Below are 24,204 nucleotides of genomic sequence, written 5' to 3'. Positions count from 1 at the left end.
TTCTGAAGTGCAGGTGGTTTTGTTTGGAGAGAATATCAGCTACGTGTCAGATGTGTAGCGAAGCAGTAATGGGTCGCCATAGCTGCTAATATTAGTCGAAAATATGAAGTGTTGTCAGCTGAAGTCTGATGATGCAGACGACCGTACGGACGAAGTACGCAAAAGTGCCGCTAGGCGGCGCATGTTTAGCTCAGTGGTAGAGCATTGGTCTAGTAAACCAGGGGTCGTGAGTTCCATCCTCACAGGAGGAAGACGAATTTTGGAAATCAGTTGCGCATCGTGGCCGTATAGCAAACAGTATCTGTGATGACGAACAATTAGCGACAGGAGTATTATTAAGAATTACTCTCAGATGTGATTAAGGCGAATGGCGCAGATAAAGCATTTGCCAAAGCGGTGCGGCATAAGGTTGGACGAGGCAGTCTGAATTACATTTTATAGATGTATTTCTCACAAATCTCAGAGCCTCTCGCGGTCGTCGTCGTCGTCGTCGTCGTCGCCGCCGCCGCCGCCGCTTCTACAGAAGTAGCAAATGGCCAGCGTAGCAAATGCGGCGAGGGACACCCTGCCATCGATTCCGAATGCGCAAAGTGTGTGGTCTTCTTTTCCTGTGTATGTTTGGTCGGTCTCGTAAGAGGTTGAATGTAACGAATGGGTGGAAAAGAGTAAGGGGCAGGGGCTGTGTGGAACGAAAACACAGTTCCTCAGGGGGTGTGAGCGTTTCGAAATGGGTCGTATATAAGTTACACTTGGTCGTCAGTGACCGTGTGGCCTAATGGATAAGGCGTCGGACTTCGGATCCGAAGATTGCAGGTTCGAATCCTGTCACGGTCGTGTTTTTCCATTTCTGAAAAAGAAACATACCGTTTTAATGTAGCAATTGAGCAGTACGAAACCGTCTGAATGTTGCTGTTGACCATTTTGTACTTGGAGATGGTCTTGAACCTGAAACACACACAACAAGACCGGTGTTAACTAGCGAAATGGTCGGCAGAGTGCCCTCACCGCGAGTTTTGATTGGCACTTGCACATCTAAAACAACGTCGGAAAGTAACTCGTTCGGCTTTTGAGTCACATCAAGTATGTGTGTTAATTTTGACGCCGCTAGCTCTGCAGATTGTCATGCAATTCCTTTACCTCTCAGAAATGATTATGAAATAAAAGTGAAGTACGTGACGAGTGTGACGTTAGGAAAACATTAGGAAGCATGGAGAGATTCTGTATGGGACCACCCAACCCAAACGATTACTGTGTGATCTGCTGCCAATCAGGTATCCAACGAGGCAGCACGGCTAGCTCAGTCGGTAGAGCATGAGACTCTTATTCACAGGGTCGTGGGTTCGAGCCCTACGCTGGCCGGAACGGAATTTTTTTCCGCTGCAGATGTAAATTACCGATTTTCTGATTAACGTGATGTAATGGAAATAGCAACTATAAATTTGCCTACGTCTCCATCAGTCGCAAGAAAACTGTATTTGAAGTGAAGGTGATTTTGTAGACATGTGTGAAAGTCATGTTCTGAAGTGCAGGTGGTTTTGTTTGGAGAGAATATCAGCTACGTCTCAGATGTGTAGCCAAGCAGTAATGGGTCGCCATAGCTGCTAATATTAGTCGAAAATATGAAGTGTTGTCAGCTGAAGTCTGATGATGCAGACGACCGTACGGACGAAGTACGCAAAAGTGCCGCTAGGCGGCGCATGTTTAGCTCAGTGGTAGAGCATTGGTCTAGTAAACCAGGGGTCGTGAGTTCCATCCTCACAGGAGGAAGACGAATTTTGGAAATCAGTTGCGCATCGTGGCCGTATAGCAAACAGTATCTGTGATGAGGAACAATTAGCGACAGGAGTATTATTAAGAATTACTCTCAGATGTGATTAAGGCGAATGGCGCAGATAAAGCATTTGCCAAAGCGGTGCGGCATAAGGTTGGACGAGGCAGTCTGAATTACATTTTATAGATGTATTTCTCACAAATCTCAGAGCCTCTCGCGGTCGTCGTCGTCGTCGTCGTCGTCGTCGTCGTCGTCGCCGCCGCCGCCGCTTCTACAGAAGTAGCAAATGGCCAGCGTAGCAAATGCGGCGAGGGACACCCTGCCATCGATTCCGAATGCGCAAAGTGTGTGGTCTTCTTTTCCTGTGTATGTTTGGTCGGTCTCGTAAGAGGTTGAATGTAACGAATGGGTGGAAAAGAGTAAGGGGCAGGGGCTGTGTTTAACGAAAACACAGTTCCTCAGGGGGTGTGAGCGTTTCGAAATGGGTCGTATATAAGTTACACTTGGTCGTCAGTGACCGTGTGGCCTAATGGATAAGTCGTCGGACTTCGGATCCGAAGATTGCAGGTTCGAATCCTGTCACGGTCGTGTTTTTCCAGTTCTGAAAAAGAAACATATCGTTTTAATGTAGCAATTGAGCAGTACGAAACCGTCTGAATGTTGCTGTTGAGCATTTTGTGCTTGGAGATGGACTTGAGCTTGAAACACACACAACAGGACAGGTGTTAACTAGCGAAATGAACGGCAGAGTGACCTCACCGCGAGGTGTGACTGGCACTTGCACATCTAAAACAACGTCGGAAAGTAACTCGTTCGGCTTTTGAGTCACATCAAGTATGTGTGTTAATTTTGACGCCGCTAGCTGTGCAGATTTTCATGCAATTCCTTTACCTCTCAGAAGTGAATATGATATAAAAGTGAAGTACGTGACGAGTGTGACGTTAGGAAAACATTAGGCAGCATGGAGAGATTCTGTATGGGACCACCCAACCCAAACGATTAATGTGTGATCTGCTGGCCAGCAGGTATCCAACGAGGCAGCACGGCTAGCTCAGTCGGTAGAGCATGAGACTCTTATTCACAGGATCGTGGGTTCAAGCCCTACGCTGGGCGGAACGGAATTTTTTCCGCTGCAGATGTAAATTACCGATTTTCTGATTAACGTGATGTAATGGAAATAGCAACTTTAAAATTTGCCTACGTCTCCATCAGTCGCAAGAAAACTGTATTTGAAGTGAAGGTGATTTTGTAGACATGTGTGAAAGTCATGTTCTGAAGTGCAGGTGGTTTTGTTTGGAGAGAATATCAGCTACGTGTCAGATGTGTAGCGAAGCAGTAATGGGTCGCCATAGCTGCTAATATTAGTCGAAAATATGAAGTGTTGTCAGCTGAAGTCTGATGATGCAGACGACCGTACGGACGAAGTACGCAAAAGTGCCGCTAGGCGGCGCATGTTTAGCTCAGTGGTAGAGCATTGGTCTAGTAAACCAGGGGTCGTGAGTTCCATCCTCACAGGAGGAAGACGAATTTTGGAAATCAGTTGCGCATCGTGGCCGTATAGCAAACAGTATCTGTGATGACGAACAATTAGCGACAGGAGTATTATTAAGAATTACTCTCAGATGTGATTAAGGCGAATGGCGCAGATAAAGCATTTGCCAAAGCGGTGCGGCATAAGGTTGGACGAGGCAGTCTGAATTACATTTTATAGATGTATTTCTCACAAATCTCAGAGCCTCTCGCGGTCGTCGTCGTCGTCGTCGTCGTCGCCGCCGCCGCCGCCGCTTCTACAGAAGTAGCAAATGGCCAGCGTAGCAAATGCGGCGAGGGACACCCTGCCATCGATTCCGAATGCGCAAAGTGTGTGGTCTTCTTTTCCTGTGTATGTTTGGTCGGTCTCGTAAGAGGTTGAATGTAACGAATGGGTGGAAAAGAGTAAGGGGCAGGGGCTGTGTGGAACGAAAACACAGTTCCTCAGGGGGTGTGAGCGTTTCGAAATGGGTCGTATATAAGTTACACTTGGTCGTCAGTGACCGTGTGGCCTAATGGATAAGGCGTCGGACTTCGGATCCGAAGATTGCAGGTTCGAATCCTGTCACGGTCGTGTTTTTCCATTTCTGAAAAAGAAACATACCGTTTTAATGTAGCAATTGAGCAGTACGAAACCGTCTGAATGTTGCTGTTGACCATTTTGTACTTGGAGATGGTCTTGAACCTGAAACACACACAACAAGACCGGTGTTAACTAGCGAAATGGTCGGCAGAGTGCCCTCACCGCGAGTTTTGATTGGCACTTGCACATCTAAAACAACGTCGGAAAGTAACTCGTTCGGCTTTTGAGTCACATCAAGTATGTGTGTTAATTTTGACGCCGCTAGCTCTGCAGATTGTCATGCAATTCCTTTACCTCTCAGAAATGATTATGAAATAAAAGTGAAGTACGTGACGAGTGTGACGTTAGGAAAACATTAGGAAGCATGGAGAGATTCTGTATGGGACCACCCAACCCAAACGATTACTGTGTGATCTGCTGCCAATCAGGTATCCAACGAGGCAGCACGGCTAGCTCAGTCGGTAGAGCATGAGACTCTTATTCACAGGGTCGTGGGTTCGAGCCCTACGCTGGCCGGAACGGAATTTTTTTCCGCTGCAGATGTAAATTACCGATTTTCTGATTAACGTGATGTAATGGAAATAGCAACTATAAATTTGCCTACGTCTCCATCAGTCGCAAGAAAACTGTATTTGAAGTGAAGGTGATTTTGTAGACATGTGTGAAAGTCATGTTCTGAAGTGCAGGTGGTTTTGTTTGGAGAGAATATCAGCTACGTCTCAGATGTGTAGCCAAGCAGTAATGGGTCGCCATAGCTGCTAATATTAGTCGAAAATATGAAGTGTTGTCAGCTGAAGTCTGATGATGCAGACGACCGTACGGACGAAGTACGCAAAAGTGCCGCTAGGCGGCGCATGTTTAGCTCAGTGGTAGAGCATTGGTCTAGTAAACCAGGGGTCGTGAGTTCCATCCTCACAGGAGGAAGACGAATTTTGGAAATCAGTTGCGCATCGTGGCCGTATAGCAAACAGTATCTGTGATGAGGAACAATTAGCGACAGGAGTATTATTAAGAATTACTCTCAGATGTGATTAAGGCGAATGGCGCAGATAAAGCATTTGCCAAAGCGGTGCGGCATAAGGTTGGACGAGGCAGTCTGAATTACATTTTATAGATGTATTTCTCACAAATCTCAGAGCCTCTCGCGGTCGTCGTCGTCGTCGTCGTCGTCGTCGTCGTCGTCGTCGCCGCCGCCGCCGCTTCTACAGAAGTAGCAAATGGCCAGCGTAGCAAATGCGGCGAGGGACACCCTGCCATCGATTCCGAATGCGCAAAGTGTGTGGTCTTCTTTTCCTGTGTATGTTTGGTCGGTCTCGTAAGAGGTTGAATGTAACGAATGGGTGGAAAAGAGTAAGGGGCAGGGGCTGTGTGGAACGAAAACACAGTTCCTCAGGGGGTGTGAGCGTTTCGAAATGGGTCGTATATAAGTTACACTTGGTCGTCAGTGACCGTGTGGCCTAATGGATAAGTCGTCGGACTTCGGATCCGAAGATTGCAGGTTCGAATCCTGTCACGGTCGTGTTTTTCCAGTTCTGAAAAAGAAACATATCGTTTTAATGTAGCAATTGAGCAGTACGAAACCGTCTGAATGTTGCTGTTGAGCATTTTGTGCTTGGAGATGGACTTGAGCTTGAAACACACACAACAGGACAGGTGTTAACTAGCGAAATGAACGGCAGAGTGACCTCACCGCGAGGTGTGACTGGCACTTGCACATCTAAAACAACGTCGGAAAGTAACTCGTTCGGCTTTTGAGTCACATCAAGTATGTGTGTTAATTTTGACGCCGCTAGCTGTGCAGATTTTCATGCAATTCCTTTACCTCTCAGAAGTGAATATGATATAAAAGTGAAGTACGTGACGAGTGTGACGTTAGGAAAACATTAGGCAGCATGGAGAGATTCTGTATGGGACCACCCAACCCAAACGATTAATGTGTGATCTGCTGGCCAGCAGGTATCCAACGAGGCAGCACGGCTAGCTCAGTCGGTAGAGCATGAGACTCTTATTCACAGGATCGTGGGTTCAAGCCCTACGCTGGGCGGAACGGAATTTTTTCCGCTGCAGATGTAAATTACCGATTTTCTGATTAACGTGATGTAATGGAAATAGCAACTTTAAAATTTGCCTACGTCTCCATCAGTCGCAAGAAAACTGTATTTGAAGTGAAGGTGATTTTGTAGACATGTGTGAAAGTCATGTTCTGAAGTGCAGGTGGTTTTGTTTGGAGAGAATATCAGCTACGTGTCAGATGTGTAGCGAAGCAGTAATGGGTCGCCATAGCTGCTAATATTAGTCGAAAATATGAAGTGTTGTCAGCTGAAGTCTGATGATGCAGACGACCGTACGGACGAAGTACGCAAAAGTGCCGCTAGGCGGCGCATGTTTAGCTCAGTGGTAGAGCATTGGTCTAGTAAACCAGGGGTCGTGAGTTCCATCCTCACAGGAGGAAGACGAATTTTGGAAATCAGTTGCGCATCGTGGCCGTATAGCAAACAGTATCTGTGATGAGGAACAATTAGCGACAGGAGTATTATTAAGAATTACTCTCAGATGTGATTAAGGCGAATGGCGCAGATAAAGCATTTGCCAAAGCGGTGCGGCATAAGGTTGGACGAGGCAGTCTGAATTACATTTTATAGATGTATTTCTCACAAATCTCAGAGCCTCTCGCGGTCGTCGTCGTCGTCGTCGTCGTCGCCGCCGCCGCCGCCGCTTCTACAGAAGTAGCAAATGGCCAGCGTAGCAAATGCGGCGAGGGACACCCTGCCATCGATTCCGAATGCGCAAAGTGTGTGGTCTTCTTTTCCTGTGTATGTTTGGTCGGTCTCGTAAGAGGTTGAATGTAACGAATGGGTGGAAAAGAGTAAGGGGCAGGGGCTGTGTGGAACGAAAACACAGTTCCTCAGGGGGTGTGAGCGTTTCGAAATGGGTCGTATATAAGTTACACTTGGTCGTCAGTGACCGTGTGGCCTAATGGATAAGGCGTCGGACTTCGGATCCGAAGATTGCAGGTTCGAATCCTGTCACGGTCGTGTTTTTCCATTTCTGAAAAAGAAACATACCGTTTTAATGTAGCAATTGAGCAGTACGAAACCGTCTGAATGTTGCTGTTGACCATTTTGTACTTGGAGATGGTCTTGAACCTGAAACACACACAACAAGACCGGTGTTAACTAGCGAAATGGTCGGCAGAGTGCCCTCACCGCGAGTTTTGATTGGCACTTGCACATCTAAAACAACGTCGGAAAGTAACTCGTTCGGCTTTTGAGTCACATCAAGTATGTGTGTTAATTTTGACGCCGCTAGCTCTGCAGATTGTCATGCAATTCTTTTACCTCTCAGAAATGATTATGAAATAAAAGTGAAGTACGTGACGAGTGTGACGTTAGGAAAACATTAGGAAGCATGGAGAGATTCTGTATGGGACCACCCAACCCAAACGATTACTGTGTGATCTGCTGCCAATCAGGTATCCAACGAGGCAGCACGGCTAGCTCAGTCGGTAGAGCATGAGACTCTTATTCACAGGGTCGTGGGTTCGAGCCCTACGCTGGCCGGAACGGAATTTTTTTCCGCTGCAGATGTAAATTACCGATTATCTGATTAACGTGATGTAATGGAAATAGCAACTATAAATTTGCCTACGTCTCCATCAGTCGCAAGAAAACTGTATTTGAAGTGAAGGTGATTTTGTAGACATGTGTGAAAGTCATGTTCTGAAGTGCAGGTGGTTTTGTTTGGAGAGAATATCAGCTACGTGTCAGATGTGTAGCCAAGCAGTAATGGGTCGCCATAGCTGCTAATATTAGTCGAAAATATGAAGTGTTGTCAGCTGAAGTCTGATGATGCAGACGACCGTACGGACGAAGTACGCAAAAGTGCCGCTAGGCGGCGCATGTTTAGCTCAGTGGTAGAGCATTGGTCTAGTAAACCAGGGGTCGTGAGTTCCATCCTCACAGGAGGAAGACGAATTTTGGAAATCAGTTGCGCATCGTGGCCGTATAGCAAACAGTATCTGTGATGAGGAACAATTAGCGACAGGAGTATTATTAAGAATTACTCTCAGATGTGATTAAGGCGAATGGCGCAGATAAAGCATTTGCCAAAGCGGTGCGGCATAAGGTTGGACGAGGCAGTCTGAATTACATTTTATAGATGTATTTCTCACAAATCTCAGAGCCTCTCGCGGTCGTCGTCGTCGTCGTCGTCGTCGTCGTCGCCGCCGCCGCCGCTTCTACAGAAGTAGCAAATGGCCAGCGTAGCAAATGCGGCGAGGGACACCCTGCCATCGATTCCGAATGCGCAAAGTGTGTGGTCTTCTTTTCCTGTGTATGTTTGGTCGGTCTCGTAAGAGGTTGAATGTAAAGAATGGGTGGAAAAGAGTAAGGGGCAGGGGCTGTGTGGAACGAAAACACAGTTCCTCAGGGGGTGTGAGCGTTTCGAAATGGGTCGTATATAAGTTACACTTGGTCGTCAGTGACCGTGTGGCCTAATGGATAAGGCGTCGGACTTCGGATCCGAAGATTGCAGGTTCGAATCCTGTCACGGTCGTGTTTTCCAGTTCTGAAAAAGAAACATATCGTTTTAATGTAGCAATTGAGCAGTACGAAACCGTCTGAATGTTGCTGTTGAGCATTTTGTGCTTGGAGATGGACTTGAGCTTGAAACACACACAACAAGACAGGTGTTAACTAGCGAAATGAACGGCAGAGTGACCTCACCGCGAGGTGTGACTGGCACTTGCACATCTAAAACAACGTCGGAAAGTAACTCGTTCGGCTTTTGAGTCACATCAAGTATGTGTGTTAATTTTGACGCCGCTAGCTGTGCAGATTTTCATGCAATTCCTTTACCTCTCAGAAGTGAATATGATATAAAAGTGAAGTACGTGACGAGTGTGACGTTAGGAAAACATTAGGCAGCATGGAGAGATTCTGTATGGGACCACCCAACCCAAACGATTAATGTGTGATGTGCTGGCCAGCAGGTATCCAACGAGGCAGCACGGCTAGCTCAGTCGGTAGAGCATGAGACTCTTATTCACAGGATCGTGGGTTCAAGCCCTACGCTGGGCGGAACGGAATTTTTTCCGCTGCAGATGTAAATTACCGATTTTCTGATTAACGTGATGTAATGGAAATAGCAACTTTAAAATTTGCCTACGTCTCCATCAGTCGCAAGAAAACTGTATTTGAAGGTGAAGGTGATTTTGTAGACATGTGTGAAAGTCATGTTCTGAAGTGCAGGTGGTTTTGTTTGGAGAGAATATCAGCTACGTGTCAGATGTGTAGCGAAGCAGTAATGGGTCGCCATAGCTGCTAATATTAGTCGAAAATATGAAGTGTTGTCAGCTGAAGTCTGATGATGCAGACGACCGTACGGACGAAGTAGGCAAAAGTGCCGCTAGGCGGCGCATGTTTAGCTCAGTGGTAGAGCATTGGTCTAGTAAACCAGGGGTCGTGAGTTCCATCCTCACAGGAGGAAGACGAATTTTGGAAATCAGTTGCGCATCGTGGCCGTATAGCAAACAGTATCTGTGATGAGGAACAATTAGCGACAGGAGTATTATTAAGAATTACTCTCAGATGTGATTAAGGCGAATGGCGCAGATAAAGCATTTGCCAAAGCGGTTTAGCATAAGGTGAGACAAGGCAGTCTGAATTACATTTTATAGACGTATTTCTCACAAATCTCAGAGCCTCTCGCGGTCGTCGTCGTCGTCGTCGTCGTCGTCGCCGCCGCCGCTTCTGCAGAAGTAGCAAATGGCCATCGTAGCAAATGCGGCGAGGGACACCCTGCCATCGATTCCGAATGCGCAAAGTGTGTGGTCTTCTTTTCCTGTGTATGTTTGGTCGGTCTCGTAAGAGGTTGAATGTAACGAATGGGTGGAAAAGAGTAAGGGGCAGGGGCTGTGTGGAACGAAAACACAGTTCCTCAGGGGGTGTGAGCGTTTCGAAATGGGTCGTATATAAGTTACACTTGGTCGTCAGTGACCGTGTGGCCTAATGGATAAGTCGTCGGACTTCGGATCCGAAGATTGCAGGTTCGAATCCTGTCACGGTCGTGTTTTTCCAGTTCTGAAAAAGAAACATATCGTTTTAATGTAGCAATTGAGCAGTACGAAACCGTCTGAATGTTGCTGTTGAGCATTTTGTGCTTGGAGATGGACTTGAGCTTGAAACACACACAACAGGACAGGTGTTAACTAGCGAAATGAACGGCAGAGTGACCTCACCGCGAGGTGTGACTGGCACTTGCACATCTAAAACAACGTCGGAAAGTAACTCGTTCGGCTTTTGAGTCACATCAAGTATGTGTGTTAATTTTGACGCCGCTAGCTGTGCAGATTTTCATGCAATTCCTTTACCTCTCAGAAGTGAATATGATATAAAAGTGAAGTACGTGACGAGTGTGACGTTAGGAAAACATTAGGCAGCATGGAGAGATTCTGTATGGGACCACCCAACCCAAACGATTAATGTGTGATCTGCTGGCCAGCAGGTATCCAACGAGGCAGCACGGCTAGCTCAGTCGGTAGAGCATGAGACTCTTATTCACAGGATCGTGGGTTCAAGCCCTACGCTGGGCGGAACGGAATTTTTTCCGCTGCAGATGTAAATTACCGATTTTCTGATTAACGTGATGTAATGGAAATAGCAACTTTAAAATTTGCCTACGTCTCCATCAGTCGCAAGAAAACTGTATTTGAAGTGAAGGTGATTTTGTAGACATGTGTGAAAGTCATGTTCTGAAGTGCAGGTGGTTTTGTTTGGAGAGAATATCAGCTACGTGTCAGATGTGTAGCGAAGCAGTAATGGGTCGCCATAGCTGCTAATATTAGTCGAAAATATGAAGTGTTGTCAGCTGAAGTCTGATGATGCAGACGACCGTACGGACGAAGTACGCAAAAGTGCCGCTAGGCGGCGCATGTTTAGCTCAGTGGTAGAGCATTGGTCTAGTAAACCAGGGGTCGTGAGTTCCATCCTCACAGGAGGAAGACGAATTTTGGAAATCAGTTGCGCATCGTGGCCGTATAGCAAACAGTATCTGTGATGAGGAACAATTAGCGACAGGAGTATTATTAAGAATTACTCTCAGATGTGATTAAGGCGAATGGCGCAGATAAAGCATTTGCCAAAGCGGTGCGGCATAAGGTTGGACGAGGCAGTCTGAATTACATTTTATAGATGTATTTCTCACAAATCTCAGAGCCTCTCGCGGTCGTCGTCGTCGTCGTCGTCGTCGCCGCCGCCGCCGCCGCTTCTACAGAAGTAGCAAATGGCCAGCGTAGCAAATGCGGCGAGGGACACCCTGCCATCGATTCCGAATGCGCAAAGTGTGTGGTCTTCTTTTCCTGTGTATGTTTGGTCGGTCTCGTAAGAGGTTGAATGTAACGAATGGGTGGAAAAGAGTAAGGGGCAGGGGCTGTGTGGAACGAAAACACAGTTCCTCAGGGGGTGTGAGCGTTTCGAAATGGGTCGTATATAAGTTACACTTGGTCGTCAGTGACCGTGTGGCCTAATGGATAAGGCGTCGGACTTCGGATCCGAAGATTGCAGGTTCGAATCCTGTCACGGTCGTGTTTTTCCATTTCTGAAAAAGAAACATACCGTTTTAATGTAGCAATTGAGCAGTACGAAACCGTCTGAATGTTGCTGTTGACCATTTTGTACTTGGAGATGGTCTTGAACCTGAAACACACACAACAAGACCGGTGTTAACTAGCGAAATGGTCGGCAGAGTGCCCTCACCGCGAGTTTTGATTGGCACTTGCACATCTAAAACAACGTCGGAAAGTAACTCGTTCGGCTTTTGAGTCACATCAAGTATGTGTGTTAATTTTGACGCCGCTAGCTCTGCAGATTGTCATGCAATTCCTTTACCTCTCAGAAATGATTATGAAATAAAAGTGAAGTACGTGACGAGTGTGACGTTAGGAAAACATTAGGAAGCATGGAGAGATTCTGTATGGGACCACCCAACCCAAACGATTACTGTGTGATCTGCTGCCAATCAGGTATCCAACGAGGCAGCACGGCTAGCTCAGTCGGTAGAGCATGAGACTCTTATTCACAGGGTCGTGGGTTCGAGCCCTACGCTGGCCGGAACGGAATTTTTTTCCGCTGCAGATGTAAATTACCGATTTTCTGATTAACGTGATGTAATGGAAATAGCAACTATAAATTTGCCTACGTCTCCATCAGTCGCAAGAAAACTGTATTTGAAGTGAAGGTGATTTTGTAGACATGTGTGAAAGTCATGTTCTGAAGTGCAGGTGGTTTTGTTTGGAGAGAATATCAGCTACGTGTCAGATGTGTAGCCAAGCAGTAATGGGTCGCCATAGCTGCTAATATTAGTCGAAAATATGAAGTGTTGTCAGCTGAAGTCTGATGATGCAGACGACCGTACGGACGAAGTACGCAAAAGTGCCGCTAGGCGGCGCATGTTTAGCTCAGTGGTAGAGCATTGGTCTAGTAAACCAGGGGTCGTGAGTTCCATCCTCACAGGAGGAAGACGAATTTTGGAAATCAGTTGCGCATCGTGGCCGTATAGCAAACAGTATCTGTGATGAGGAACAATTAGCGACAGGAGTATTATTAAGAATTACTCTCAGATGTGATTAAGGCGAATGGCGCAGATAAAGCATTTGCCAAAGCGGTGCGGCATAAGGTTGGACGAGGCAGTCTGAATTACATTTTATAGATGTATTTCTCACAAATCTCAGAGCCTCTCGCGGTCGTCGTCGTCGTCGTCGTCGTCGTCGTCGCCGCCGCCGCCGCTTCTACAGAAGTAGCAAATGGCCAGCGTAGCAAATGCGGCGAGGGACACCCTGCCATCGATTCCGAATGCGCAAAGTGTGTGGTCTTCTTTTCCTGTGTATGTTTGGTCGGTCTCGTAAGAGGTTGAATGTAAAGAATGGGTGGAAAAGAGTAAGGGGCAGGGGCTGTGTGGAACGAAAACACAGTTCCTCAGGGGGTGTGAGCGTTTCGAAATGGGTCGTATATAAGTTACACTTGGTCGTCAGTGACCGTGTGGCCTAATGGATAAGGCGTCGGACTTCGGATCCGAAGATTGCAGGTTCGAATCCTGTCACGGTCGTGTTTTCCAGTTCTGAAAAAGAAACATATCGTTTTAATGTAGCAATTGAGCAGTACGAAACCGTCTGAATGTTGCTGTTGAGCATTTTGTGCTTGGAGATGGACTTGAGCTTGAAACACACACAACAAGACAGGTGTTAACTAGCGAAATGAACGGCAGAGTGACCTCACCGCGAGGTGTGACTGACACTTGCACATCTAAAACAACGTCGGAAAGTAACTCGTTCGGCTTTTGAGTCACATCAAGTATGTGTGTTAATTTTGACGCCGCTAGCTGTGCAGATTTTCATGCAATTCCTTTACCTCTCAGAAGTGAATATGATATAAAAGTGAAGTACGTGACGAGTGTGACGTTAGGAAAACATTAGGCAGCATGGAGAGATTCTGTATGGGACCACCCAACCCAAACGATTAATGTGTGATCTGCTGGCCAGCAGGTATCCAACGAGGCAGCACGGCTAGCTCAGTCGGTAGAGCATGAGACTCTTATTCACAGGATCGTGGGTTCAAGCCCTACGCTGGGCGGAACGGAATTTTTTCCGCTGCAGATGTAAATTACCGATTTTCTGATTAACGTGATGTAATGGAAATAGCAACTTTAAAATTTGCCTACGTCTCCATCAGTCGCAAGAAAACTGTATTTGAAGGTGAAGGTGATTTTGTAGACATGTGTGAAAGTCATGTTCTGAAGTGCAGGTGGTTTTGTTTGGAGAGAATATCAGCTACGTGTCAGATGTGTAGCGAAGCAGTAATGGGTCGCCATAGCTGCTAATATTAGTCGAAAATATGAAGTGTTGTCAGCTGAAGTCTGATGATGCAGACGACCGTACGGACGAAGTAGGCAAAAGTGCCGCTAGGCGGCGCATGTTTAGCTCAGTGGTAGAGCATTGGTCTAGTAAACCAGGGGTCGTGAGTTCCATCCTCACAGGAGGAAGACGAATTTTGGAAATCAGTTGCGCATCGTGGCCGTATAGAAAGCAGTATCTGTGATGAGGAACAATTAGCGACAGGAGTATTATTAAGAATTACTCTCAGATGTGATTAAGGCGAATGGCGCAGATAAAGCATTTGCCAAAGCGGTGCGGCATAAGGTTGGACGAGGCAGTCTGAATTACATTTTATAGATGTATTTCTCACAAATCTCAGAGCCTCTCGCGGTCGTCGTCGTCGTCGCCGCCGCCGCCGCCGCCGCTTCTACAGAAGTAGCAAATGGCCAGCGTAGCAAATGCGGCGAGGGACACCCTGCCATCGATTCCGAATGCGCAAAGTGTGTGGTCTTCTTTTCCTGTGTATGTTTGGTCGGTCTCGTAAGAGGTTGAATGTAACGAATGGGTGGAAAAGAGTAAGGGGCAGGGGCTGTGTGGAACGAAAACACAGTTCCTCAGGGGGTGTGAGCGTTTCGAAATGGGTCGTATATAAGTTACACTTGGTCGTCAGTGACCGTGTGGCCTAATGGATAAGTCGTCGGACTTCGGATCCGAAGATTGCAGGTTCGAATCCTGTCACGGTCGTGTTTTTCCAGTTCTGAAAAAGAAACATATCGTTTTAATGTAGCAATTGAGCAGTACGAAACCGTCTGAATGTTGCTGTTGAGCATTTTGTGCTTGGAGATGGACTTGAGCTTGAAACACACACAACAGGACAGGTGTTAACTAGCGAAATGAACGGCAGAGTGACCTCACCGCGAGGTGTGACTGGCACTTGCACATCTAAAACAACGTCGGAAAGTAACTCGTTCGGCTTTTGAGTCACATCAAGTATGTGTGTTAATTTTGACGCCGCTAGCTGTGCAGATTTTCATGCAATTCCTTTACCTCTCAGAAGTGAATATGATATAAAAGTGAAGTACGTGACGAGTGTGACGTTAGGAAAACATTAGGCAGCATGGAGAGATTCTGTATGGGACCACCCAACCCAAACGATTAATGTGTGATCTGCTGGCCAGCAGGTATCCAACGAGGCAGCACGGCTAGCTCAGTCGGTAGAGCATGAGACTCTTATTCACAGGATCGTGGGTTCAAGCCCTACGCTGGGCGGAACGGAATTTTTTCCGCTGCAGATGTAAATTACCGATTTTCTGATTAACGTGATGTAATGGAAATAGCAACTTTAAAATTTGCCTACGTCTCCATCAGTCGCAAGAAAACTGTATTTGAAGGTGAAGGTGATTTTGTAGACATGTGTGAAAGTCATGTTCTGAAGTGCAGGTGGTTTTGTTTGGAGAGAATATCAGCTACGTGTCAGATGTGTAGCGAAGCAGTAATGGGTCGCCATAGCTGCTAATATTAGTCGAAAATATGAAGTGTTGTCAGCTGAAGTCTGATGATGCAGACGACCGTACGGACGAAGTACGCAAAAGTGCCGCTAGGCGGCGCATGTTTAGCTCAGTGGTAGAGCATTGGTCTAGTAAACCAGGGGTCGTGAGTTCCATCCTCACAGGAGGAAGACGAATTTTGGAAATCAGTTGCGCATCGTGGCCGTATAGCAAACAGTATCTGTGATGACGAACAATTAGCGACAGGAGTATTATTAAGAATTACTCTCAGATGTGATTAAGGCGAATGGCGCAGATAAAGCATTTGCCAAAGCGGTGCGGCATAAGGTTGGACGAGGCAGTCTGAATTACATTTTATAGATGTATTTCTCACAAATCTCAGAGCCTCTCGCGGTCGTCGTCGTCGTCGTCGTCGTCGCCGCCGCCGCCGCTTCTACAGAAGTAGCAAATGGCCAGCGTAGCAAATGCGGCGAGGGACACCCTGCCATCGATTCCGAATGCGCAAAGTGTGTGGTCTTCTTTTCCTGTGTATGTTTGGTCGGTCTCGTAAGAGGTTGAATGTAACGAATGGGTGGAAAAGAGTAAGGGGCAGGGGCTGTGTGGAACGAAAACACAGTTCCTCAGGGGGTGTGAGCGTTTCGAAATGGGTCGTATATAAGTTACACTTGGTCGTCAGTGACCGTGTGGCCTAATGGATAAGGCGTCGGACTTCGGATCCGAAGATTGCAGGTTCGAATCCTGTCACGGTCGTGTTTTTCCATTTCTGAAAAAGAAACATACCGTTTTAATGTAGCAATTGAGCAGTACGAAACCGTCTGAATGTTGCTGTTGACCATTTTGTACTTGGAGATGGTCTTGAACCTGAAACACACACAACAAGACCGGTGTTAACTAGCGAAATGGTCGGCAGAGTGCCCTCACCGCGAGTTTTGATTGGCACTTGCACATCTAAAACAACGTCGGAAAGTAACTCGTTCGGCTTTTGAGTCACATCAAGTATGTGTGTTAATTTTGACGCCGCTAGCTCTGCAGATTGTCATGCAATTCCTTTACCTCTCAGAAATGATTATGAAATAAAAGTGAAGTACGTGACGAGTGTGACGTTAGGAAAACATTAGGAAGCATGGAGAGATTCTGTATGGGACCACCCAACCCAAACGATTACTGTGTGATCTGCTGCCAATCAGGTATCCAACGAGGCAGCACGGCTAGCTCAGTCGGTAGAGCATGAGACTCTTATTCACAGGGTCGTGGGTTCGAGCCCTACGCTGGCCGGAACGGAATTTTTTTCCGCTGCAGATGTAAATTACCGATTTTCTGATTAACGTGATGTAATGGAAATAGCAACTATAAATTTGCCTACGTCTCCATCAGTCGCAAGAAAACTGTATTTGAAGTGAAGGTGATTTTGTAGACATGTGTGAAAGTCATGTTCTGAAGTGCAGGTGGTTTTGTTTGGAGAGAATATCAGCTACGTGTCAGATGTGTAGCCAAGCAGTAATGGGTCGCCATAGCTGCTAATATTAGTCGAAAATATGAAGTGTTGTCAGCTGAAGTCTGATGATGCAGACGACCGTACGGACGAAGTACGCAAAAGTGCCGCTAGGCGGCGCATGTTTAGCTCAGTGGTAGAGCATTGGTCTAGTAAACCAGGGGTCGTGAGTTCCATCCTCACAGGAGGAAGACGAATTTTGGAAATCAGTTGCGCATCGTGGCCGTATAGCAAACAGTATCTGTGATGAGGAACAATTAGCGACAGGAGTATTATTAAGAATTACTCTCAGATGTGATTAAGGCGAATGGCGCAGATAAAGCATTTGCCAAAGCGGTGCGGCATAAGGTTGGACGAGGCAGTCTGAATTACATTTTATAGATGTATTTCTCACAAATCTCAGAGCCTCTCGCGGTCGTCGTCGTCGCCGCCGCCGCCGCTTCTACAGAAGTAGCAAATGGCCAGCGTAGCAAATGCGGCGAGGGACACCCTGCCATCGATTCCGAATGCGCAAAGTGTGTGGTCTTCTTTTCCTGTGTATGTTTGGTCGGTCTCGTAAGAGGTTGAATGTAACGACTGGGTGGAAAAGAGTAAGGGGCAGGGGCTGTGTGGAACGAAAACACAGTTCCTCAGGGGGTGTGAGCGTTTCGAAATGGGTCGTATATAAGTTACACTTGGTCGTCAGTGACCGTGTGGCCTAATCGATAAGGCGTCGGACTTCGGATCCGAAGATTGCAGGTTCGAATCCTGTCACGGTCGTGTTTTTCCATTTCTGAAAAAGAAACATACCGTTTTAATGTAGCAATTGAGCAGTACGAAACCGTCTGAATGTTGCTGTTGACCATTTTGTACTTGGAGATGGTCTTGAACCTGAAACACACACAACAAGACCGGTGTTAACTAGCGAAATGGTCGGCAGAGTGCCCTCACCGCGAGTTTTGACTGGCACTTGCACATCTAAAACAACGTCGGAAAGTAACTCGTTCGGCTTTTGAGTCACATCAAGTATGTGTGTTAATTTTGACGCCGCTAGCTCTGCAGATTGTCATGCAATTCCTTTACCTCTCAGAAATGATTATGAAATAAAAGTGAAGTACGTGACGAGTGTGACGTTAGGAAAACATTAGGAAGCATGGAGAGATTCAGTATGGGACCACCCAACCCAAACGATTACTGTGTGATCTGCTGCCAATCAGGTATCCAACGAGGCAGCACGGCTAGCTCAGTCGGTAGAGCATGAGACTCTTATTCACAGGGTCGTGGGTTCGAGCCCTACACTGGCCGGAACGGATTTTTTTTCCGCTGCAGATGTAAATTACCGATTTTCTGATTAACGTGATGTAATGGAAATAGCAACTATAAATTTGCCTACGTCTCCATCAGTCGCAAGAAAACTGTATTTGAAGTGAAGGTGATTTTGTAGACATGTGTGAAAGTCATGTTCTGAAGTGCAAGTGGTTTTGGTTGGAGAGAACACGGCTACGTGTCAGATGTGTAGCCAAGCAGTAATGGGTCGCCATAGCTGCTAATATTAGTCGAAAATATGAAGTGTTGTCAGCTGAAGTCTGATGATGCAGACGACCGTACGGACGAAGTACGCAAAAGTGCCGCTAGGCGGCGCATGTTTAGCTCAGTGGTAGAGCATTGGTCTAGTAAACCAGGGGTCGTGAGTTCCATCCTCACAGGAGGAAGACGAATTTTGGAAATCAGTTGCGCATCGTGGCCGTATAGCAAACAGTATCTGTGATGAGGAACAATTAGCAACAGGAGTATTATTAAGAATTTCTCTCAGATGTGATTAAGGCGAATGGCGCAGATAAAGCATTTGCCAAAGCGGTGCGGCATAAGGTTGGACGAGGCAGTCTGAATTACATTTTATAGATGTATTTCTCACAAATCTCAGAGCCTCTCGCGGTCGTCGTCGTCGCCGCCGCCGCCGCTTCTACAGAAGTAGCAAATGGCCAGCGTAGCAAATGCGGCGAGGGACACCCTGCCATCGATTCCGAATGCGCAAAGTGTGTGGTCTTCTTTTCCTGTGTATGTTTGGTCGGTCTCGTAAGAGGTTGAATGTAACGACTGGGTGGAAAAGAGTAAGGGGCAGGGGCTGTGTGGAACGAAAACACAGTTCCTCAGGGGGTGTGAGCGTTTCGAAATGGGTCGTATATAAGTTACACTTGGTCGTCAGTGACCGTGTGGCCTAATCGATAAGGCGTCGGACTTCGGATCCGAAGATTGCAGGTTCGAATCCTGTCACGGTCGTGTTTTTCCATTTCTGAAAAAGAAACATACCGTTTTAATGTAGCAATTGAGCAGTACGAAACCGTCTGAATGTTGCTGTTGACCATTTTGTACTTGGAGATGGTCTTGAACCTGAAACACACACAACAAGACCGGTGTTAACTAGCGAAATGGTCGGCAGAGTGCCCTCACCGCGAGTTTTGACTGGCACTTGCACATCTAAAACAACGTCGGAAAGTAACTCGTTCGGCTTTTGAGTCACATCAAGTATGTGTGTTAATTTTGACGCCGCTAGCTCTGCAGATTGTCATGCAATTCCTTTACCTCTCAGAAATGATTATGAAATAAAAGTGAAGTACGTGACGAGTGTGACGTTAGGAAAACATTAGGAAGCATGGAGAGATTCAGTATGGGACCACCCAACCCAAACGATTACTGTGTGATCTGCTGCCAATCAGGTATCCAACGAGGCAGCACGGCTAGCTCAGTCGGTAGAGCATGAGACTCTTATTCACAGGGTCGTGGGTTCGAGCCCTACACTGGCCGGAACGGATTTTTTTTCCGCTGCAGATGTAAATTACCGATTTTCTGATTAACGTGATGTAATGGAAATAGCAACTATAAATTTGCCTACGTCTCCATCAGTCGCAAGAAAACTGTATTTGAAGTGAAGGTGATTTTGTAGACATGTGTGAAAGTCATGTTCTGAAGTGCAAGTGGTTTTGGTTGGAGAGAACACGGCTACGTGTCAGATGTGTAGCCAAGCAGTAATGGGTCGCCATAGCTGCTAATATTAGTCGAAAATATGAAGTGTTGTCAGCTGAAGTCTGATGATGCAGACGACCGTACGGACGAAGTACGCAAAAGTGCCGCTAGGCGGCGCATGTTTAGCTCAGTGGTAGAGCATTGGTCTAGTAAACCAGGGGTCGTGAGTTCCATCCTCACAGGAGGAAGACGAATTTTGGAAATCAGTTGCGCATCGTGGCCGTATAGCAAACAGTATCTGTGATGAGGAACAATTAGCAACAGGAGTATTATTAAGAATTTCTCTCAGATGTGATTAAGGCGAATGGCGCAGATAAAGCATTTGCCAAAGCGGTGCGGCATAAGGTTGGACGAGGCAGTCTGAATTACATTTTATAGATGTATTTCTCACAAATCTCAGAGCCTCTCGCGGTCGTCGTCGTCGCCGCCGCCGCCGCTTCTACAGAAGTAGCAAATGGCCAGCGTAGCAAATGCGGCGAGGGACACCCTGCCATCGATTCCGAATGCGCAAAGTGTGTGGTCTTCTTTTCCTGTGTATGTTTGGTCGGTCTCGTAAGAGGTTGAATGTAACGACTGGGTGGAAAAGAGTAAGGGGCAGGGGCTGTGTGGAACGAAAACACAGTTCCTCAGGGGGTGTGAGCGTTTCGAAATGGGTCGTATATAAGTTACACTTGGTCGTCAGTGACCGTGTGGCCTAATCGATAAGGCGTCGGACTTCGGATCCGAAGATTGCAGGTTCGAATCCTGTCACGGTCGTGTTTTTCCATTTCTGAAAAAGAAACATACCGTTTTAATGTAGCAATTGAGCAGTACGAAACCGTCTGAATGTTGCTGTTGACCATTTTGTACTTGGAGATGGTCTTGAACCTGAAACACACACAACAAGACCGGTGTTAACTAGCGAAATGGTCGGCAGAGTGCCCTCACCGCGAGTTTTGACTGGCACTTGCACATCTAAAACAACGTCGGAAAGTAACTCGTTCGGCTTTTGAGTCACATCAAGTATGTGTGTTAATTTTGACGCCGCTAGCTCTGCAGATTGTCATGCAATTCCTTTACCTCTCAGAAATGATTATGAAATAAAAGTGAAGTACGTGACGAGTGTGACGTTAGGAAAACATTAGGAAGCATGGAGAGATTCAGTATGGGACCACCCAACCCAAACGATTACTGTGTGATCTGCTGCCAATCAGGTATCCAACGAGGCAGCACGGCTAGCTCAGTCGGTAGAGCATGAGACTCTTATTCACAGGGTCGTGGGTTCGAGCCCTACACTGGCCGGAACGGATTTTTTTTCCGCTGCAGATGTAAATTACCGATTTTCTGATTAACGTGATGTAATGGAAATAGCAACTATAAATTTGCCTACGTCTCCATCAGTCGCAAGAAAACTGTATTTGAAGTGAAGGTGATTTTGTAGACATGTGTGAAAGTCATGTTCTGAAGTGCAAGTGGTTTTGGTTGGAGAGAACACGGCTACGTGTCAGATGTGTAGCCAAGCAGTAATGGGTCGCCATAGCTGCTAATATTAGTCGAAAATATGAAGTGTTGTCAGCTGAAGTCTGATGATGCAGACGACCGTACGGACGAAGTACGCAAAAGTGCCGCTAGGCGGCGCATGTTTAGCTCAGTGGTAGAGCATTGGTCTAGTAAACCAGGGGTCGTGAGTTCCATCCTCACAGGAGGAAGACGAATTTTGGAAATCAGTTGCGCATCGTGGCCGTATAGCAAACAGTATCTGTGATGAGGAACAATTAGCAACAGGAGTATTATTAAGAATTTCTCTCAGATGTGATTAAGGCGAATGGCGCAGATAAAGCATTTGCCAAAGCGGTGCGGCATAAGGTTGGACGAGGCAGTCTGAATTACATTTTATAGATGTATTTCTCACAAATCTCAGAGCCTCTCGCGGTCGTCGTCGTCGTCGCCGCCGCCGCCGCTTCTACAGAAGTAGCAAATGGCCAGCGTAGCAAATGCGGCGAGGGACACCCTGCCATCGATTCCGAATGCGCAAAGTGTGTGGTCTTCTTTTCCTGTGTATGTTTGGTCGGTCTCGTAAGAGGTTGAATGTAACGACTGGGTGGAAAAGAGTAAGGGGCAGGGGCTGTGTGGAACGAAAACACAGTTCCTCAGGGGGTGTGAGCGTTTCGAAATGGGTCGTATATAAGTTACACTTGGTCGTCAGTGACCGTGTGGCCTAATCGATAAGGCGTCGGACTTCGGATCCGAAGATTGCAGGTTCGAATCCTGTCACGGTCGTGTTTTTCCATTTCTGAAAAAGAAACATACCGTTTTAATGTAGCAATTGAGCAGTACGAAACCGTCTGAATGTTGCTGTTGACCATTTTGTACTTGGAGATGGTCTTGAACCTGAAACACACACAACAAGACCGGTGTTAACTAGCGAAATGGTCGGCAGAGTGCCCTCACCGCGAGTTTTGATTGGCACTTGCACATCTAAAACAACGTCGGAAAGTAACTCGTTCGGCTTTTGAGTCACATCAAGTATGTGTGTTAATTTTGACGCCGCTAGCTCTGCAGATTGTCATGCAATTCCTTTACCTCTCAGAAATGATTATGAAATAAAAGTGAAGTACGTGACGAGTGTGACGTTAGGAAAACATTAGGAAGCATGGAGAGATTCTGTATGGGACCACCCAACCCAAACGATTACTGTGTGATCTGCTGCCAATCAGGTATCCAACGAGGCAGCACGGCTAGCTCAGTCGGTAGAGCATGTGACTCTTATTCACAGGGTCGTGGGTTCGAGCCCTACGCTGGCCGGAACGGAATTTCTTTCCGCTGCAGATGTAAATTACCGATTTTCTGATTAACGTGATGTAATGGAAATAGCAACTATAAATTTGCCTACGTCTCCATCAGTCGCAAGAAAACTGTATTTGAAGTGAAGGTGATTTTGTAGACATGTGTGAAAGTCATGTTCTGAAGTGCAAGTGGTTTTGGTTGGAGAGAACACGGCTACGTGTCAGATGTATAGCCAAGCAGTAATGGGTCGACATTGCTGCAAATATTAATCGAAAATATGAAGTGTTGTCAGCTGAAGTCTGATGATTCAGACAACCGTACGGACGAAGTACGCAAAAGTGCCGCTAGGCGGCGCCTGTTTAGGTCAGTGGTAGAGCATTGGTCTAGTAAACCAGGGGTCGTGAGTTCCATCCTCACAGGAGGAAGACGAATTTTGGAAATCAGTTGCGCATCGTGGCCGTATAGCAAACAGTATCTGTGATGAGGAACAATTAGCGACAGGAGTATTATTAAGAATTACTCCCAGATGTGATTAAGGCGAATGGCGCGGATAAAGCATTTGCCAAAGCGGTTTAGCATAAGGTTGGACGAGGCAGTCTGAATTACATTTTATAGATGTATTTCTCAAAAATCTCAGAGCCTCTCGCGGTCGTCGTCGTCGTCGTCGTCGTCGTCGTCGTCGTCGTCGTCGCCGCCGCTTCTGCAGAAGTAGCAAATGGCCATCGTAGCAAATGCGGCGAGGAACACCCTGCCATCGATTCCGAATGCGCCAAGTGTGTGGTCTTGTTTTCCTGTCTATGTTTGGTCGGTCTCGTAAGAGGTTGAATGTAACGAATGGGTGGGGAAGAGTAAGGGTCAGCGGCTGTGTGGAACGAAAACACAATTCCTCAGGGTGTGTGAGCGTTTCGAAATGAGTCGTATATAAGTTATACTTAGTCGTCAGTGACCGTGTGGCCTAATGGATAAGGCGTCGGAATTCGGATCCGAAGATTGCAGGTTCGAATCCTGTCACGGTCGTGTTTTTCTATTTCTGAAAAGGAAACATATCTTTTTAATGTAGCAATTGAGCAGTACGAAACCGTCTGAATGTTGCCGTTGAGCATTTTGTGCTTGGAGATGGTCTTGAGCTTGAAACACACACAACAAGACAGGTGTTAACTAGCGAAATGAACGGCAGAGTGGCCTCACCGCGAGGTGTGACTGGCACTTGCACATGTAAAACAACGTCGGAAAGTAACTCGTTCGGCTTTTGAGTCACATCAAGTATGTGTGTTAATTTTGACGCCGCTAGCTCTGCAGATTGTCATGCAATTCCTTTACCTCTCAGAAATGATTATGAAATAAAAGTGAAGTACGTGACGAGTGTGACGTTAGGAAAACATTAGGAAGCATGGAGAGATTCTGCATGGGACCACCCAACCCAAACGATTACTGTGTGATCTGCTGCCCAGCAGGTATCCTACGAGGCAGCACGGCTAGCTCAGGCGGTAGAGCATGAGACTCTTATTCACAGGATCGTGGGTTCAAGCCCTACGCTGGGCGGAACGGAATTTTTTTCCGCTGCAGATGTAAATAACCGATTTTCTGATTAACGTGATGTAATGGAAATAGCAACTTTAAAATTTGCCTACGTCTCCATCAGTCGCAAGAAAACTGTATTTGAAGGTGAAGGTGATTTTGTAG

The 24,204-nt window shown here is 46.6% G+C and overlaps 32 non-coding genes across 32 annotated transcripts; all 32 read left to right on the top strand.

Moving 5' to 3' along the window:
* The first annotated feature begins 761 nt into the window (after positions 1-761).
* On the top strand, positions 762-834 carry Trnar-ucg (transfer RNA arginine (anticodon UCG)). The gene has a single exon. It is a non-coding gene; the product is annotated as a tRNA-Arg (tRNA).
* A 448-nt stretch (positions 835-1,282) lies between these two features.
* Positions 1,283-1,359, top strand: Trnak-cuu (transfer RNA lysine (anticodon CUU)). The gene has a single exon. It is a non-coding gene; the product is annotated as a tRNA-Lys (tRNA).
* Positions 1,360-2,286: 927 nt separating this feature from the next.
* On the top strand, positions 2,287-2,359 carry Trnar-ucg (transfer RNA arginine (anticodon UCG)). The gene has a single exon. It is a non-coding gene; the product is annotated as a tRNA-Arg (tRNA).
* Positions 2,360-2,811: 452 nt separating this feature from the next.
* Positions 2,812-2,884, top strand: Trnak-cuu (transfer RNA lysine (anticodon CUU)). The gene has a single exon. It is a non-coding gene; the product is annotated as a tRNA-Lys (tRNA).
* A 918-nt stretch (positions 2,885-3,802) lies between these two features.
* On the top strand, positions 3,803-3,875 carry Trnar-ucg (transfer RNA arginine (anticodon UCG)). Its single transcript has one exon. It is a non-coding gene; the product is annotated as a tRNA-Arg (tRNA).
* Positions 3,876-4,323: 448 nt separating this feature from the next.
* Trnak-cuu (transfer RNA lysine (anticodon CUU)) lies at positions 4,324-4,400 on the top strand. Its single transcript has one exon. It is a non-coding gene; the product is annotated as a tRNA-Lys (tRNA).
* Positions 4,401-5,330: 930 nt separating this feature from the next.
* On the top strand, positions 5,331-5,403 carry Trnar-ucg (transfer RNA arginine (anticodon UCG)). Its single transcript has one exon. It is a non-coding gene; the product is annotated as a tRNA-Arg (tRNA).
* A 452-nt stretch (positions 5,404-5,855) lies between these two features.
* Positions 5,856-5,928, top strand: Trnak-cuu (transfer RNA lysine (anticodon CUU)). The gene has a single exon. It is a non-coding gene; the product is annotated as a tRNA-Lys (tRNA).
* Positions 5,929-6,846: 918 nt separating this feature from the next.
* Trnar-ucg (transfer RNA arginine (anticodon UCG)) lies at positions 6,847-6,919 on the top strand. The gene has a single exon. It is a non-coding gene; the product is annotated as a tRNA-Arg (tRNA).
* A 448-nt stretch (positions 6,920-7,367) lies between these two features.
* Trnak-cuu (transfer RNA lysine (anticodon CUU)) lies at positions 7,368-7,444 on the top strand. The gene has a single exon. It is a non-coding gene; the product is annotated as a tRNA-Lys (tRNA).
* Positions 7,445-8,365: 921 nt separating this feature from the next.
* Trnar-ucg (transfer RNA arginine (anticodon UCG)) lies at positions 8,366-8,438 on the top strand. The gene has a single exon. It is a non-coding gene; the product is annotated as a tRNA-Arg (tRNA).
* A 451-nt stretch (positions 8,439-8,889) lies between these two features.
* Positions 8,890-8,962, top strand: Trnak-cuu (transfer RNA lysine (anticodon CUU)). Its single transcript has one exon. It is a non-coding gene; the product is annotated as a tRNA-Lys (tRNA).
* A 916-nt stretch (positions 8,963-9,878) lies between these two features.
* Positions 9,879-9,951, top strand: Trnar-ucg (transfer RNA arginine (anticodon UCG)). The gene has a single exon. It is a non-coding gene; the product is annotated as a tRNA-Arg (tRNA).
* A 452-nt stretch (positions 9,952-10,403) lies between these two features.
* On the top strand, positions 10,404-10,476 carry Trnak-cuu (transfer RNA lysine (anticodon CUU)). The gene has a single exon. It is a non-coding gene; the product is annotated as a tRNA-Lys (tRNA).
* Positions 10,477-11,394: 918 nt separating this feature from the next.
* Positions 11,395-11,467, top strand: Trnar-ucg (transfer RNA arginine (anticodon UCG)). Its single transcript has one exon. It is a non-coding gene; the product is annotated as a tRNA-Arg (tRNA).
* A 448-nt stretch (positions 11,468-11,915) lies between these two features.
* Positions 11,916-11,992, top strand: Trnak-cuu (transfer RNA lysine (anticodon CUU)). Its single transcript has one exon. It is a non-coding gene; the product is annotated as a tRNA-Lys (tRNA).
* A 921-nt stretch (positions 11,993-12,913) lies between these two features.
* Trnar-ucg (transfer RNA arginine (anticodon UCG)) lies at positions 12,914-12,986 on the top strand. Its single transcript has one exon. It is a non-coding gene; the product is annotated as a tRNA-Arg (tRNA).
* A 451-nt stretch (positions 12,987-13,437) lies between these two features.
* On the top strand, positions 13,438-13,510 carry Trnak-cuu (transfer RNA lysine (anticodon CUU)). The gene has a single exon. It is a non-coding gene; the product is annotated as a tRNA-Lys (tRNA).
* Positions 13,511-14,423: 913 nt separating this feature from the next.
* Positions 14,424-14,496, top strand: Trnar-ucg (transfer RNA arginine (anticodon UCG)). The gene has a single exon. It is a non-coding gene; the product is annotated as a tRNA-Arg (tRNA).
* A 452-nt stretch (positions 14,497-14,948) lies between these two features.
* Trnak-cuu (transfer RNA lysine (anticodon CUU)) lies at positions 14,949-15,021 on the top strand. Its single transcript has one exon. It is a non-coding gene; the product is annotated as a tRNA-Lys (tRNA).
* Positions 15,022-15,937: 916 nt separating this feature from the next.
* Trnar-ucg (transfer RNA arginine (anticodon UCG)) lies at positions 15,938-16,010 on the top strand. The gene has a single exon. It is a non-coding gene; the product is annotated as a tRNA-Arg (tRNA).
* Positions 16,011-16,458: 448 nt separating this feature from the next.
* On the top strand, positions 16,459-16,535 carry Trnak-cuu (transfer RNA lysine (anticodon CUU)). Its single transcript has one exon. It is a non-coding gene; the product is annotated as a tRNA-Lys (tRNA).
* Positions 16,536-17,438: 903 nt separating this feature from the next.
* Trnar-ucg (transfer RNA arginine (anticodon UCG)) lies at positions 17,439-17,511 on the top strand. The gene has a single exon. It is a non-coding gene; the product is annotated as a tRNA-Arg (tRNA).
* Positions 17,512-17,959: 448 nt separating this feature from the next.
* Trnak-cuu (transfer RNA lysine (anticodon CUU)) lies at positions 17,960-18,036 on the top strand. Its single transcript has one exon. It is a non-coding gene; the product is annotated as a tRNA-Lys (tRNA).
* A 902-nt stretch (positions 18,037-18,938) lies between these two features.
* On the top strand, positions 18,939-19,011 carry Trnar-ucg (transfer RNA arginine (anticodon UCG)). Its single transcript has one exon. It is a non-coding gene; the product is annotated as a tRNA-Arg (tRNA).
* Positions 19,012-19,459: 448 nt separating this feature from the next.
* On the top strand, positions 19,460-19,536 carry Trnak-cuu (transfer RNA lysine (anticodon CUU)). The gene has a single exon. It is a non-coding gene; the product is annotated as a tRNA-Lys (tRNA).
* Positions 19,537-20,438: 902 nt separating this feature from the next.
* On the top strand, positions 20,439-20,511 carry Trnar-ucg (transfer RNA arginine (anticodon UCG)). The gene has a single exon. It is a non-coding gene; the product is annotated as a tRNA-Arg (tRNA).
* Positions 20,512-20,959: 448 nt separating this feature from the next.
* Positions 20,960-21,036, top strand: Trnak-cuu (transfer RNA lysine (anticodon CUU)). The gene has a single exon. It is a non-coding gene; the product is annotated as a tRNA-Lys (tRNA).
* A 905-nt stretch (positions 21,037-21,941) lies between these two features.
* Trnar-ucg (transfer RNA arginine (anticodon UCG)) lies at positions 21,942-22,014 on the top strand. Its single transcript has one exon. It is a non-coding gene; the product is annotated as a tRNA-Arg (tRNA).
* A 448-nt stretch (positions 22,015-22,462) lies between these two features.
* Trnak-cuu (transfer RNA lysine (anticodon CUU)) lies at positions 22,463-22,539 on the top strand. The gene has a single exon. It is a non-coding gene; the product is annotated as a tRNA-Lys (tRNA).
* A 926-nt stretch (positions 22,540-23,465) lies between these two features.
* On the top strand, positions 23,466-23,538 carry Trnar-ucg (transfer RNA arginine (anticodon UCG)). Its single transcript has one exon. It is a non-coding gene; the product is annotated as a tRNA-Arg (tRNA).
* A 452-nt stretch (positions 23,539-23,990) lies between these two features.
* Trnak-cuu (transfer RNA lysine (anticodon CUU)) lies at positions 23,991-24,063 on the top strand. Its single transcript has one exon. It is a non-coding gene; the product is annotated as a tRNA-Lys (tRNA).
* The last annotated feature ends 141 nt before the right edge of the window (positions 24,064-24,204 follow it).

This window comes from Schistocerca gregaria, unplaced genomic scaffold (assembly GCF_023897955.1).
Source record: "Schistocerca gregaria isolate iqSchGreg1 unplaced genomic scaffold, iqSchGreg1.2 ptg000180l, whole genome shotgun sequence".
In the NCBI taxonomy this organism is placed as follows: domain Eukaryota; kingdom Metazoa; phylum Arthropoda; class Insecta; order Orthoptera; family Acrididae; genus Schistocerca; species Schistocerca gregaria.
The sequence above is the reverse complement of the archived record's forward strand: the minus strand, read 5'-3'. Positions and strand labels throughout refer to the sequence as shown.